Genomic DNA, 12,365 nt, shown 5'->3' with positions numbered 1-12,365 from the left:
GTTCTGTCGATCTGCACAGATACACGAAATTTTTCAAAAAAAAGGATGTGAGAAATCTGCATGTATGTTTGAAGTTTTTCTTTTAAAAATATTGGGGGTGGGGCGCCTGGGTGGCTCAGTGGATTAAGCTTCCGACTTCGGCTCAGGTCACGATCTTGCGGTTTGTGAGTTCGAGCCCCACGTCGGGCTCTGTGCTGACAACTTGGAGCCTGGATCCTGCTTCAGATTCTGTGTCTCCCTCTCTCTCTCTCTGCCCTTCCCCTGCTTGTGCTCTGTCTCTGAAAAATGAATAAATGTAAAAAAAAATATATCGGGGGATATCCAAATATGATGTGAACATAAAATCACAATGGAAAAGTTATGGTTAAGAGCACCTGCCTGGCTCAGTGAGTGTGCGACTCTTGATCTTGGGGTCGTGAGTTCAAGCCCTACATTGGGTGCAGAGCCTACTTAAATAAATAAATGAAATTGAAAAGTTATGCTTAAATGTTCGTTGTCATACCTAAGGGAATGTAGATCACAGAGAGGTACGGCCCAACTGAAACTGTTCCACTTGAATTTTTTTCCCCCCAGTTACTTTGGCGCTTATTTAAGCCAAGAGAAAAAGGTCATACTGTTTTCATGAAACATATACTTGGTTCTTTAAATAACCACCATGACAAATAGTAGAAGGAATTAAAGAATGCTGCGCTTGTAATCCATTCAAAACACCAACATTTGGGTTGTACGTAATTAAAGAATATGTAAGATGCTTTTTGAATACCGTAGCAGCCGGTATGTAGAGACAGGCCTTCAGCGGACGCAGGAATGCAGATTAGGAGAGACAAAAACATCACGCAGGGACTTGTCAATGTTATACAACTTCTATACAGTACTTTGACTTAAATCCAAGACTCTCCCCTATTTGTGGTGAGCAACTGCATGTAACATTAAATGCCGTTTCCCTCTGGATTTTACCCGGGAAGAGCCCAATTTTGTTTTTTTAGCCTTGCGAATCATTTACCGAAAAGAAGGCAGCCTTGCCACGTTTACACGTTGCTATCAATGTCAGTATTTCTTGGGATTGCAGGAAGACTCACATTCTTTACAGCTGATACAGCACAGGTTGGAGCTCCAGCGATGCCCGCCTCGTCAGGGTTGTCTTCGGGTGTTTTTGTGCATCAATGAAGGGAACAATCTCATTCACGTTGGTCTCCAATACCGTTCCCTGCATCCCTGTTTCTGCAAGCATACCATCGACCTTGTCTACAGGGAGAATTAAATCCGGTTCAGACACTTTCAAAAATACTTGTCTAATGTCTCCAAGAATACCAAATCACATTTCAAATGCCAACTTCACTCTCCGAAGAATCCACATGGAAGACAAAACAGAAGGCTGTGTGTAACGTCCATACGTCAGTTTGTTAGAGCCTCTAAGTAATGATCCTCCTTCTAGGAAACTGCAAACATTTTCATCTTCCTTGCGTGGCAACCGGAAAATCTCCCTGATGGTTTGCTGTTGTGGGTCTTCACGGCAGGGCAGGCAGAACGTGCACAGCCACTGCTTCCTGTGCTTGAAGACGAGGAGCGCCTGCTCGTGGCTGGGCTGGGCTGGGCAGGAGTGACCTGGCGGGTGCTGGGGGCCAGGCTGGGGCAGGCGAGAGGGCCTCCCCGGTGCATCTTGCTAGTCACCCTCTCCCTACTTGTATTTTTTAGTTGTCTTTTTGTTCGTTGTTGCCATTGGTTTTGTTGTTGTTTTTTTTTTTATCTTGAACTTTTCAAGTAAACACAACAGTGGAGGTAATGAACGGGCATAGAAAAGAATATGTGTGTGGTGAAATACCTCCTACTCATCATCCACTTTCAACAATTACCAACATCTCCCAGGCTTGTTCCATGTATTCCCCTCACTCTGTTTTTTCTTCTTCTGAAGTATTTCATTTTATTTTATGTTTATTTTTTATTTTTGAGAGAGAGAGCCCGCACACACACACAAGCGGGTAAGGGCAGACAGAGAAGGAGACAGAGGATCCGAAGCAGGCTCTGTGCTGATAGGAGAGAACATTCTTCCGGAACATTTTAGGGTAAATCTAGAGAGACATTTTTGTAACGCACCAACAGTCATCATCACACCTAACAAAAGTTATGGTGGTTCCTTAATAGCCTGTATTCTGGAGTATGAAGTTTTCAATAATTCTTAATATAATTTTGGTTGAATTTTCTTATTTTATTTATTTTTGAGGGAGAATGCACATGCTCGTGGGGGAGGGGCAGTGAGAGACAGAGTCCCAAGCAGGCTTATGTGGGGCTTGATCCCATAAACCGTGAGATCATGACCTGTGCCAAAATTAAGAGTTGGATGCTTGGGGCGCCTGGGTGGCTCAGTCAGTTAAGCTTCCGACTTTGGCTCAGGTCATGATCTCACAGCTCATGGGCTCGAGCCCCGTGTCGGGCTCTGTGCTGACAGCTCAGAGCCTGGAGCCTGCTTTGGATTCTGTCTCCCTCTCTCTCTGCCACTCCATTGCTTGCTCACTCTCTCTCTAAAATATAAATAATATTTTATATTTTATTTTTTATAAAAAAATAAAAAAATATTTTTGAGACAGAGAGAAACAGAGCATGAACGGGGGAGGGTCAGCGAGAGAGGGAGACACAAAATCTGAAACAGGCTCCAGGCTCTGAGCTGTCAGCACAGAGCCTGACGTGAGGCTCGAACTCACGGGCTGCGAGATCACGACCTGAGCCGAAGTCAGACGCTTAACCGACTGAGCCACCCAGGCGCCCCAACATTAAAAAAAATTTTATTAAAAAAAAAAAAAGAGTCGGATGCTTCACCGACTGAGCCATCCAGGTGCCCCTAAATTTTTTTTTTAATTTTTTAACATTTATTCATTTTTGAGAGTGAGAGAGACAGAGAAGGAGCAAGGGAGGGGCAGAGAGAGAGGGAGACACAGAATTGGAAACAGGCTCCAGGCTCTGAGCTGTCTGCACAGAGCCGGGCGCGGAGCTCAAACTCCCGGAGTGCGAGATCATGACCTGAGCCGAAGTCGGACGCTCAATCGACTGAGCCACCTAGGCTCCCCTCCCCTAAATTTTTTTATACTCTTAATTGGCCTTGTAAAGATTGAACTAATACAATACTGAAGAAATAAATATCTACATTTGCTACGGACTGAATGTTTGCATCCCGCCCCCCCCCCCATTCATATGTTGACACATACTCCCAAAGTGATGTTATGTGGAGGTGAGACCTTTGGGAGGTGATTAGGTTATGAGGTAGAGCCCTTATGAATGGCATTAGCGCCCTTATAAAAGGACCCCAGACAGCCTGGCTGGCTCAGCTGGTACAGCATGTGACTCTCAGGGTCATGAGTTGGAGCCCCATGTTGGGCGTAGAACTTACTTTTTAAAAATACATGTGTACTTTTTTTGGTAAAGTTTATTTAAGTAATCTCTATACCCAACATGGGACCTGAACTCACGACCCTGAGATCAAGAGTCACATGATCTTCTGACTGAGCCAACCAGGCACCCCAGCTTATTGAAAAACAAAACAAAACAAAACAAAAAACCACAGGTGGTTCAGTCCGTTAAGCATCGGACTCTTGATCTCAGCTCAGGTCATCTTGAGGTTTGTGAGTTCGAGCCCCACACTGGGCTCTGTGTGCTGACAGTGCGGAGCCTGCTTGGGATTCTCTCTCCTCTCTCTCTCTCTCTCTCTCTCTCTCTCTCTCTCTCTCTCTGTGCCTCTATCCCACTTGTGCTCTCTGTCAAAATAAGTGAATAAACTTGAAAAAAAAAACCCCACAAAGGGCCCCAGAGAGCTCCCTTGCCCCTTCCAATCATGAGAGGATGAGCATGAGTTAAGAAGCAGATTCTCACCAGAGGCCGACTCTGCCTGCCCCTCGATCTTGGGCTTCCCACACAGCAGGTCTGTGAGAAATCCATTTCTACTCTTTATAAGCTGCCCACTCTATTTTGCTACAGCAGTCTGAAGTATAGTAAGACAACACTTATGCAAAGGCCTTTAAGAAATTGAAATTCAGGGGTGCCCGGCTGGCTCGGTTGGTGGAGCATGTGACTCCTGATCTCAGGTCCTGAGTTCAAGCCCCACGTTGGGTATAGACATTACTTAAAAAAATAAAATCTTTAAAAAAAAAAAAAAAAAAGAACAGAAAAGAAAAGAAAAGAAAGAAGGGCACTTGCGTGGCTCCGTCAGTTAAGCATCCGACTTTGGCTCAGGTCATGATCTCAGGGTTCATGAGTTCAAGCCCCGCGTCGGGCTCTGTGCTGACAGCTCAGAGCCTGGAGCCTGCTTCAGATTCTGTGTCTCCCTCTCTCTCTCTGCCCCTCCCCTGCTCATGCTCTGTCTCTGTCTCTCAAAAATGAATAGATGTTAAAAAAATTTTTAAAAAAAGAAAGAAATTGAAGTTCAACAGTAAACATTGTCTGTAATAAAAGATGAATGACAGCACTGGTGCTCAGAAAAAATAAACAAGTTAGGGGACAATTTTAGGGAAAATCCCAAAAAATATTTGACACGAGAGTATTGCCAAAACAAGTATTGTCAAACAAGTATTCTCCTAGCTTATCGGCGGGCATGTAAATTGGTTGGTGTACCAGCCAGATGGCATGCTAACAGGGTTTACTGAAGGAAGTCTGATAAGAGGATTATTTATAGACGTGCCCAGGGCCGAGGAGGCCTACAAGGGTTGGTGAAGCGCCCAGGGACAAGCCGCCACAGGAAGTGGCAGCCACCAGGCACATCCAGCAGGGGGAGGGGGCTCTCACTGAACCGTGAAGGGAGTGGATAAGGAGGAGGGAGGAGCCACCCAAGTGGCTTCTGGAAAAGGGGTGTAGCCACGGCCACCCAGAGGCCCGGGGCTCCTACCTCCCACCCCGTCTTGCTGCCCGTGTTTCTCACAGGGAAGCTGACTGGGAGTTGGTGGGTAGAGATGTGATCTGATACGGTTTTACAGAGGTCAGCCCCCAAGGGCACAAGAGTGCAGGAAGGTAGTGTCTGGTCACCTAGAGGGGCAAACATGACTACCCGATGTGGAGACAAGTTAACACTGGCTACCCGCTTTAGATGTACACCTTAGGATCTCACAATCTGACCCCTAAGAATTCACCCTACAGAAAAACTCAAATGTAAATAAAGTTGGAAAATAAAAAATAGGAGTATTTTGTATTTGTTGAGAGCTTACTTGTTAGGTATGAGGGACCAAGCAAGGCATTTTACATTTAATCCTCACAAGAACCCCTCTGAGTTCTGCACGATTAGTACTGACATTTTACACTTAAGGAAATTAAAGTGGAGTAAGGCTAAGCCGGGACCACAGAGTTAGCATGTGGCAATACTGGGACCCAAACGCGGTCACTCTGACTCCAGTGTTGGAGTTCTAAGGAAATCCATGGCAGCATCGTCCGTAAAAACAAAAGACTGAATACAACCTAAATGACAGACAAGGCAAACACATTATGGTACATCTACACAATGAAATACTACGCAGCTTAAAAAAGAATGGAGTAGGGCGCCTGGGTGGCTCAGTCGGGTAAGCATCCGACTTCGGCTCAGGTCATGATCTTATGGTTTGTGAGTTCGAGCCCCCACATCAGGCTCTGCGCTGACAGTTCAGAGCCTGCTTGAGATTCTCTAATTGTCTCTCTCTCTCTGTCTCTCCCCCAAACCAGTCAAAAATAAATAAATATTTTTTAAAAATGTGTTTTCTTTACTAAAAAAATTTTTTTAAATGTTTTTATTATTTATTTTTGAGACAGAGAGAGACAGAGCATGAGCAGGGAAGGGGCAGAGAGAGAGGGAGACACAGAATCTGAAGCAGGTTCCAGGCTCCGAGCTGTCAGCACAGAGCCTGACGCAGGGCTTAAACTCACAGACTGTGAGATCATGACCTGACCTGAAGTCGCATGCTTAACCAACTGAGCCACCCAGGCACCCCAGAAAATGTGTTTCTTTAAAAAAAAAAAAAAAAGAAGAATGGAGATCTACATGTGCTTATATGGAAAGATCTCCAAGATACACAGTCTGTGGCGGGAAAAAAGCCAAAGTACAGAACATTGTGCCCATTTGTACAGAAAAATGAAAGGTCCTGTTTTAATATTTTAATACATGTATAATTTTTCAATAAACATATGTGATAAAAGGTCATACATATACATATGCCAACATACACAAAATGCCCAGAACTGAACAAGAACAGGTAACATTTATAGAGCACTGATCTAAATGTTTTGTAAGTACGATCTCTGAATGTTCAAAAGAACTCTATTAAGTGAGTAGTACTAACACTCTCATTTTTTAATATAATTCTTTTTTAAGATCTTATTTTTAAGTAATCTTTGGATCCAACGTGGGACTTGAAATCACAACCCTGAGCTCAAGAGTTGCGTGCACCACTGACTCAGCCAGCCAAGCGCCCCAACAAAAATCCTTTTTTTTTTTTTTTTAACTTATTGAGAGAGAGCATGTGAGCATGAGGTGGGGGGGCAGAGGGAGAGAGAGGGAGAGAATCCCAAGCAGGCTCCATGCTCAGTACCGAACCCGACGGGGGGCTTGATCTTGTGACCCGGGATCACGACCTAAGCCAAAATCAAATCTGATGCTTAACCAACTAACTGAGCCACCCAGGCGCCCCCAAAAATCTTGTTTTTTTTTTTTTTGTTTTTGTTTTTTTAAAGCTAAAAATTCTCTTCACGTGTATTCTAGTTAAAAATGTCAACCTGCTGGTTTGGAATTGAGATTCCAGCCTACATAGACATGAACCTGTAGCGAAGGCACTATGTGTCCCTTCTAGTTTTCGGACGATCTTTAAACCTGGTAAGTACACCTTCTGTGCCAACATGTAGGTTACTGACAAAGCTCCTCAACGGGGCAGCGACGGACAGACCCTACGAGACACCCCCTGGACAAGCGGACTCTGACACATTAACTCATCCGCACGGCGTGTACGGTTTAGGCTGCGGATTCACCTGTCACCATTTCTTCATCTTGTCCCCAAGGACAACACGCTAGGTCTTGTTCATCATCTTGCTGGAATTACTGCTTTTGTTCCATTGACTTACCACTATAACTGTACTCCCATCCCCACCCCCTTTTGTAAGAGAGTCTGGATTGAAAGCACTTGTTTACACAACACGTGTGGGCTTCTATTACTATCTCATTCTTACACTCGACTCTCTAGTGCTGTTTGCTCGCAATTTTACCAACAATTTAAATTTCAAATTTACTAGTCCCGATTTTGAGGATTAAACTTTCTTTCTACTTCTTCCCCCCAAAATTTGTGATTTTTTTTTCTTTGCCCAGTTGTTTGGTTTCTCCTGTGTCCTAGGATTACTCAAAGACTAATTACAAAGACTCAGAGCACACGTGCAATTTCCTACATTATCCTATTTTGTACAGTTCTAGACACTTGGATTCATTTTAAACACCCGCATTATTACCTGACTCTCTTAGACACTCTTCTTCCCTTTGTTAAAACTTCTCAGATGACCATAACCATCGCTTTACGAAGGAGGTGAAGAAAAATAATCGGCTGTTTTCCTTGCTTATTGGGATCTCTTGGCATTTATGCCATCAAATTCCATCAAAGCAGCGGAGAATACTGCTCTCCTGTTTCTTTTTAAGTCCAAATATACTTTTAAAAGCCCCTTTCCTCTCATCGGTGAGGGGCGCCGGGGGAGCTGGAGAAAGTCTGCCTTTAGTCCCCTCCATCCAGTTGCCTTCTTAGAAGAACATCTGGGACAGGGACTGGGGTGTCTGCCTGTGGGAGAGGTCACCACAGGGCACTCTTCTACTTCTCCTGGCTTATCTGCTGCCCTCTAGGCAGGCCAGACATTTGCTGTTTTTCTCTTCTCCATTCACACTTTAAACCCTCAGGCATTCTCGGTTCCTGCTTGGCAGAAAGATCTGGGTGCTGGGCCTCAGTTGTGTCCTGCAGCCCAGTGCACCAGAGAGCCACAAAGGCGGCTACAGGAACCCACCGCAAAACGAAGGGGAACCTGCTAGCGGGTCCCATACACTGTATTTGACGTCTCCCTTTGAGAACCTTAAAGGAAGCAGGGCGGGTTAGACAGGGAGGGTTCAACAGTCCTGCGTCCTCCGGCAAGAACTGTCTCATGAGTGTGCACCTACCTGAATGGTTTGCTCAGAGCAGCCCTGAGCTTGGTTTTTATCCTGCTCTTAGAATCTTGAAATTATTAGCAACTTTTGTCGTTATTGTTGTTGTTTTTAGCACCGAGACTCTCACATTTCATCCTACACTGGAGCCCCCAAGTTACGCAGCCAGTGCTGACCCAGCCCTGATAGTTGAGTGCACCCAATCCCAGCGCCTCTTGTCACCAAGCCTTCGGCTTCTAAGGGGGAGGATGTAACTCTGCTTGTTCTAGGTTTCCGAACACCGTGTGTCGGTTTTGGCTGATATTGCGTTCGTTCCGAGGGAGGTAGCCCCCTTTTATCTTTTGTATATACCTTTTAAAGTCCTGAGCTCCTGAGAACGTCCCCTTCCCTTTCCCACTATCACAGATATGGACAGTTTTGTCTGGAGCTGGGTTTTCCCGTTTTCTTACACACTTTGGAGACTTACATCCAAAATAAACATAGCTGGGGATAGACTATGCTTCTTTTCATTGAAGTCCTTTTTCAGTCCATTTTCCACAAATCTATTTCATATCTACCCCATAAATCCCCCACACGGAAAAAAGTTGCATCAGCAAACCTGGAACTCGGGGCAGACCCTGTAACTTCCCCTACTTCTGCTTTCCGTCGAGGGCAGTGGCCGCCCATCAGTAGTACCCTAGCTCTCTCACCACAACACTCTTCTCTTTTCACTCCAGTAGGAACAAAGTGACTCTTACATGCACCCGGTTCCAAATTATTTATCAAGTCTTTTGCAAGAAAGGCTCCTTTCTTGGGATGGTAGAGTCACTTCGCTCTATCTCTGATAGACTGCCTCCCTGTGATTTCTCTTCAGTTTAAGAATGGGTCAACTATCTAAAGTCAGCAAAACATGGTCTTCAGGCCACATCCGGCCCATGGCCAGTTTTTCTCCTGCTTGAGAACTGAGAATGGTTTGTATTGTTTGTTTGTTTATTTATTTTTTAATGTTTTTTTTTTTGAGACCATGTGAGAGACGGAGTGCAAGCAGCGGAGGGGCACACAGAGGGAGAAACAGAGTCTGAAGCAGGTTCCAGGCTCTGAGCTGGCAGCCCAGAGCCTGACGTGGGGCTTGAACTCACAAACCGTGAGATCATGACCTGAGCCGAAGTTGGATGCTTAACCAGCTGAGCCACTCAGGAGCCCCATGGTTTGTATTGTTTTAAGAGGGGGGTAAAAACAGTATGCAGTAAAGAAAGACTAAAATACTTATTACCTGGCCCCTTCCAGAAGAAAGTTTCCCAGCCCTGGATATAGACAACAGTTAACAATCTGCCTTCCTGCCCCCACTGAAGTCAACAGAAGTTACTCTGAGCTTCAGCCAAAGTGGTCTCTAGCCACCAGTGGGTCCTGAGTCCTCTGTTTCCTTTCTGTTCTTTCTGCACAGCAGCTGTTTCTTCTGTTTCTACTGAGCCTAAGAGCATTCCACCGGGCGATTAGATCTTGGCCCACAGGACCTTCTGAGGAGAGTAATCCCCAATAGAAGCTTTCTATGTAAAACATTTGGGGTTTGTGCTATCTGCCAGACACCAACCCTGCTACCTGGGGAATGGCTGCAAGGCGGCCAGGGCAGGGGAGAGCCTCCCCTCAAAGAGGAGGGTACGGTGGCTCTCTTCCCAGTGGGGATGCCTGTTCTGGGGAAGACAGGCAGACCCACCCATCAGGCACTGTCTTCCAGTGCCTGCAAATGCTTGGGTTGTGCTCAGAAGAACCTCAAAAACTCAGGTTGTTGGGGACGCCTGGCTGTTTCAGTCAGTGGGACATGTGACTCTTGATCTCAGGGTTGTGAGTTCGAGCCCCACGTTGGCGGGTAGAGAGAACTTAAAATAAAAACTCACGTTCTCCATTCAGTTCTCAGAGGCCTGTTGCCTATTAATGCATCACTTGCCTCCTTTTTTGTACCAGAGTGACTGGTCAGCCGCAGCGGGGGCTCCTACACCATTCCCGGGCCCCGCACCTCCCTGCAATGTAATTCCATGTGTGTCTTTCTTGCAACGTATGGGAGCCTTAATAAATGCACCGCCCACCACAGCTGCAGCCCTGCCTCGGTTTGCCTATCTCTAAGGGGGTCTTGCCCCTGCCACCCCTGCCTCAGCAGCAAACCTGCCCTTGCTAAGCTTCATTTCGGCCTTTCCTTCTGCCACCGGGAAGCACATCTTCGCGGCTGACCTAGGGGGACGCGGTGGGGCAGTCAACCCAGGCACAGGCACCAGGGCTGCGTGCGTAGTGATTTAAAAACAAACTGTGTAGGCGCACCTGGGTGGATCAGTTGGGTGAGCATCTGACTCTAGATTTCAACTCAGGTCGTGATCGCAGGGTGGTGACATTGAGCCCTTTGTCCGGCTCTGTGCTGGGTGTGGAGACTACTCGGGATGCTTTCTCTCTCTCTCTCTCACCCCTCTTCCCTGCTCTCTCTCTCTCTAAAATAAAAAAACAGTAATAACAAACAAAAAATAAATGAAAACAAACTGCATTGCTGGTCTTCTAACCATCACCATGGGCTGAAAATTCCAAACAATGTCAGATAAAATACTCCTTCCTGAAAACAATCTTTTGCTGGCCAGTTCTAAACAACTTAGCAGTTATCGTTGGGCTCTCTTAACATATGTGTAAACTTGAAATGCGCACTTTGTATTGTTCCTTTAATAAACATTGTGCTCTCCATGCAGGTGGTTCAGAGACCTCCCGGGTGTAGGGCTGGCGTCCAGCAAACACAGCCTCAGCCACACACAGTGGCTTGGAGAGTATAGATCCCATGGAATCACTATAGTTCATTTTGGATACGATTCCTGTCTCCGGTTCCTGGGGGACTATATCTTTGCTTTTAAACACTAGATTGAGGGGTGCCTGCGTGGCTTGGTTGGTTGGTTGAACATCCGACTTCAGCTCAGGTCACGATCTCCCGCTTCTTGAGTTACAGCCCCGCGTTCGGCTCTGTGCTGACAACTCAGAGCCTGGAGCCTGCTTCGGATCCTGTGTGTGTGTGTCTCTCTCTCTGCCCCTCCCCTGCTCGTTCTCTCTCTCTCTCTCAAAATAAACAAACATTAAAACTAGATTGGAAAAAAAAATGACAGCACAGTGATTATAGATGGAGAAATAGAACGCGAGTTACTTCCATTCTGTCATTATATTTTGTGACCCACCCCTCCTCCCCGGAATGTTTATGTGTTTAAAGTTCAAAACTGTCAAACACAGCAAATGGAGAAGTAGGATATGTTTGTGTGGTAAGGACAAATTCTAGTTCATACTTGAAACATTTTACTGAATTTGAGTAAAATCTTTAAAAGTTGACATTTCCTTTTTTTTAATTGTCTAAAAATGGAGAGTGACTCAAGATTATATCCAATCAGTGGTACGATTTAGCAATTTTCCCTAAACTGTATCTTACATCTAATACAAAAGTATTAATGCATTGTTTGCCCCCTTTTTGTGCACTTTAATTTTTTTTTAATCAGAAAAAGTTTTTTTTTTTTTTACTCACATATGTCCAAATTTCAAAACAAAAAAATTTCACTCTCTGCATTTACTTTGTGGTCATTTTACTATTTGTTTCATGATTCCTGAAAATAATGTTTGCCAAAAATGATCCACTCTAAACGACCTGGTACATCCAGACAATGGAATATTATTCAGGACTGAGAAGAGTCATAAAGAGACATGCAGTGAACCTTAAAAGCATGTTAGTGAAAGAAGCCAGTCTGAAAAGGTTACATACTGTTTACTTATTTATTTTTAATGTTTATTTATTTTTGAGACAGAGCATGAATGGGGGAGGGTCAGAGAGAGAGGGAGACACAGAATCCGAAGCAGGCTCCAGGCTCTGAGCTGTCAGCACAGAGCCCGACGTGGGGCTCGAACTCACAGACTGTGAGATCATGACCTGAGCTGAAGTCGGATGCTTAACCGACAGAGCCACCCAGGCGCCCCGGTTACATACTATTTAAATCCAACTATACGTCGTGGCAAAACTGGAAAAGGGAAAACTGGAGACAGGGGTTGCTGGGGCACCTCAGTCAGTTAAGCATCAACTCTTGATTTCGGCTCAGGTCATGATCTCACGGTTCGTGAGATTGAGCCCCGCGTCAGGCTCTGTGCTGACAGTGCGGAGCCTGCTTGGGATTCTCTCTCCCTCACTCTGCCCCTCCCCCAATCATGCGTTTGCTCTCTCTCTCTCTCAAAATAAATAAACAAATTAAAAAAAAAAAAGGATCAG

At 45.3% G+C, this 12,365-nt stretch overlaps 1 pseudogene; it reads right to left on the bottom strand.

Moving 5' to 3' along the window:
* Positions 1 to 278: 278 nt before the first annotated feature.
* On the bottom strand, positions 279 to 1,877 carry LOC102964662 (annotated as a pseudogene).
* Between the last annotated feature and the right edge of the window lie 10,488 nt (positions 1,878 to 12,365).

This window comes from Panthera tigris, chromosome B2, assembly GCF_018350195.1.
Source record: "Panthera tigris isolate Pti1 chromosome B2, P.tigris_Pti1_mat1.1, whole genome shotgun sequence".
NCBI lineage: Eukaryota > Metazoa > Chordata > Mammalia > Carnivora > Felidae > Panthera > Panthera tigris.
Note: the sequence above shows the minus strand (reverse complement) of the source record. Positions and strands in the feature narration are given on the sequence as shown.